The sequence below is a fragment of the Colobus angolensis genome, unplaced genomic scaffold, assembly GCF_000951035.1.
Source record: "Colobus angolensis palliatus isolate OR3802 unplaced genomic scaffold, Cang.pa_1.0 Scaffold3, whole genome shotgun sequence".
NCBI classification, from domain to species: domain Eukaryota; kingdom Metazoa; phylum Chordata; class Mammalia; order Primates; family Cercopithecidae; genus Colobus; species Colobus angolensis.
The window spans coordinates 19,955,451-19,957,571 of record NW_012116265.1 but is presented as its reverse complement, the minus strand read 5'-3'; the positions used below and the strand labels follow the sequence as shown (position 1 = coordinate 19,957,571).

Here is a 2,121-nt window from a genome sequence, read left to right as displayed (position 1 = left end):
TTTTTTTTTTTTTTTTTTTTTTTTTTGAGAAGCAGTCTCATTCCGTCGCCCAGGCTGGAGTGCAGTGGTGCAGTCTTGGCTCACTGCAACCTTTGTCTCCTGGGTTCAAGTGATTCTCGTGCCTCAGCCTCCCGAGTAGCTGGGATTACAGGCGCCACCACCATGCCCGGCTAATTTTTGTATTTTTTGTAGAGACGGGAGTTTCACCATGTTAGCCATGCCGGTCTTGAACTCCTGACCTGAGGTGACCCACCCGCCTCAGCCTCCTAAAGTGCTGGGATTACAGGCACTCAGCCACTGTGCCTGGCCCCAATTTTTTATTTTTAGTAAAGACAGGGTTTCACCATGTTGGACAGGCTGGTCTCAAACTTCTGACCTCAGGTGATCCACTCACATTGGCTTCCCAAAGTGCTGGGATTATAGGCATGAACCACTGCACCTGGCCAGTTGTACATTTTAAAATAACTAAAAGAGTATAATTGGATTGTAACACAAAGGATAAATACTTGAAGGGATGGATACTTCATTCTCTATGATGTGATTATTTCACATTGCATGCCTGTATCAAAACATCTCACGTACCCCACAAATACATATACCTACTATCACCCACCAAAATACAAAATCAAAAAAATTAAAATATGAAAAGAAAATATGACAGCATGAGGAGACACTGCCTCATTCATTATCTTTGTTGACTTTCACCTACCACAGGAAATACAACCAGAGTTCTAGGCCTCCAGTTCCAGACTATGTTGTTTCTGACAGTGGGGAAACAAAGGAATCTGGGTAAGAGCTCTTTTGCTAAAGTAATAAACATGAGCCCAACATGATGGTTCTTGTGGGCATCTTGAATGTGCTAATTGAAAGTTAATATGACAAGTCTGTTATTCTAAACCAGGTTTTCTGTGTGTACAGTTGTTGATGGCTCTGTTATTTTGTCATTATTGCAGGGATGAAAGTAAGCTTCAAGACAAAATCTTCATCACCCAGCAAATTCCAATATCAGACTCTTCTGGTAAAGTGGTGCTACCCACTATTCCAAAAGGACCTCAAGAGTCTGACACAGTAAGGAGTCTCTCTTATCAAACAATACATATTGTTGTCACCCTTCCCCATGTTGCTTCTTGCTAAATCAGTTATTTTCTCTACTAGTTAAGAGACTTCAGGGATCAGTGGAATGAGTAATAAATAGCATTAGTAGATTACATAAGATTTTAAAGCAATATCCATACAAATGCATATTATACTAACGCAAATGCAAATGTGTGCCTCTTTTTGCGTGGAAACCTATAGATTGCCTTTTGAAGTAAGCAGCCTAGCCACAATGTGTACTATCTTTTATGTAAGAGTAAACATAGTGACCTTGTGACTCTTGGCTTTCCATCACAGGTGGGAAGTCAGAGTCATTACAACCTAGAGGACAAAGGCTTATAAGGAAATATGAAATGATTTTTTTTAAGCCAAGTTTTTCTCTTTAAGAGTTTTTTATTTATAATTTGTTATTCATAATCACTTAGTACAATGTAGAATCTGAGAAATTTCAAATGAAGCCACATTACAGTAAAAAAAAAAAAAGAAAATACTGACTTTTTAGCTGCGATCACATGAATATAACTGATGAGTTTTTTTCATCTAAGAAATAAGAAACTCTGAGCAGCACAATTCTGATTAGTGTGTTTTTTAGAAGTGATTTCCCTTAAATATAAGGAAAATGTTAGGAGTCTCTGTGACTACATTTAATTCCACTTGGAATATAGACAATAATGACCTTTTATTTAACCCAGCCTATAGTTGTTGGATTGGATTAAATATCACTACCAGGGCCAGGCATAGTGGCTCACACCTATAATCCCAGCACTTTGGGAGGCCGAGGCGGGCGGATCATGAGGCCAGGAGATTGAGAACCCAGGAGGCGGAGGTTGCAGTGAGCTGAAATCATCCCACTCCACTCCACCCTGGGCAACAGAGCGAGACTCCATCTCAAAACAAAACAAAACAACAACAACAAAAAAATCACTACCAGTTGCCAGCTGTGATAAGAGCTAAAACAAGGGGCACTGTAGTCTCAAATTATAAATTTCTATTGCCTCATCTTTAGGAAAGCACACACACACAAAA

The 2,121-nt window shown here is 39.4% G+C and overlaps 1 protein-coding gene and 1 long non-coding RNA gene across 2 annotated transcripts in view; both read left to right on the top strand.

Annotated features, from left to right (window-relative positions):
• The window catches only part of CCDC176 (coiled-coil domain containing 176), a 53,254-nt gene that overhangs the window by 46,132 nt on the left and 5,001 nt on the right, over positions 1 to 2,121 (top strand). The window lies entirely within an intron of this gene.
• On the top strand, positions 713 to 1,265 carry LOC105517167. The gene is made up of 2 exons (XR_001002627.1): positions 713 to 789; positions 954 to 1,265. It is a non-coding gene; the product is annotated as an uncharacterized LOC105517167 (long non-coding RNA).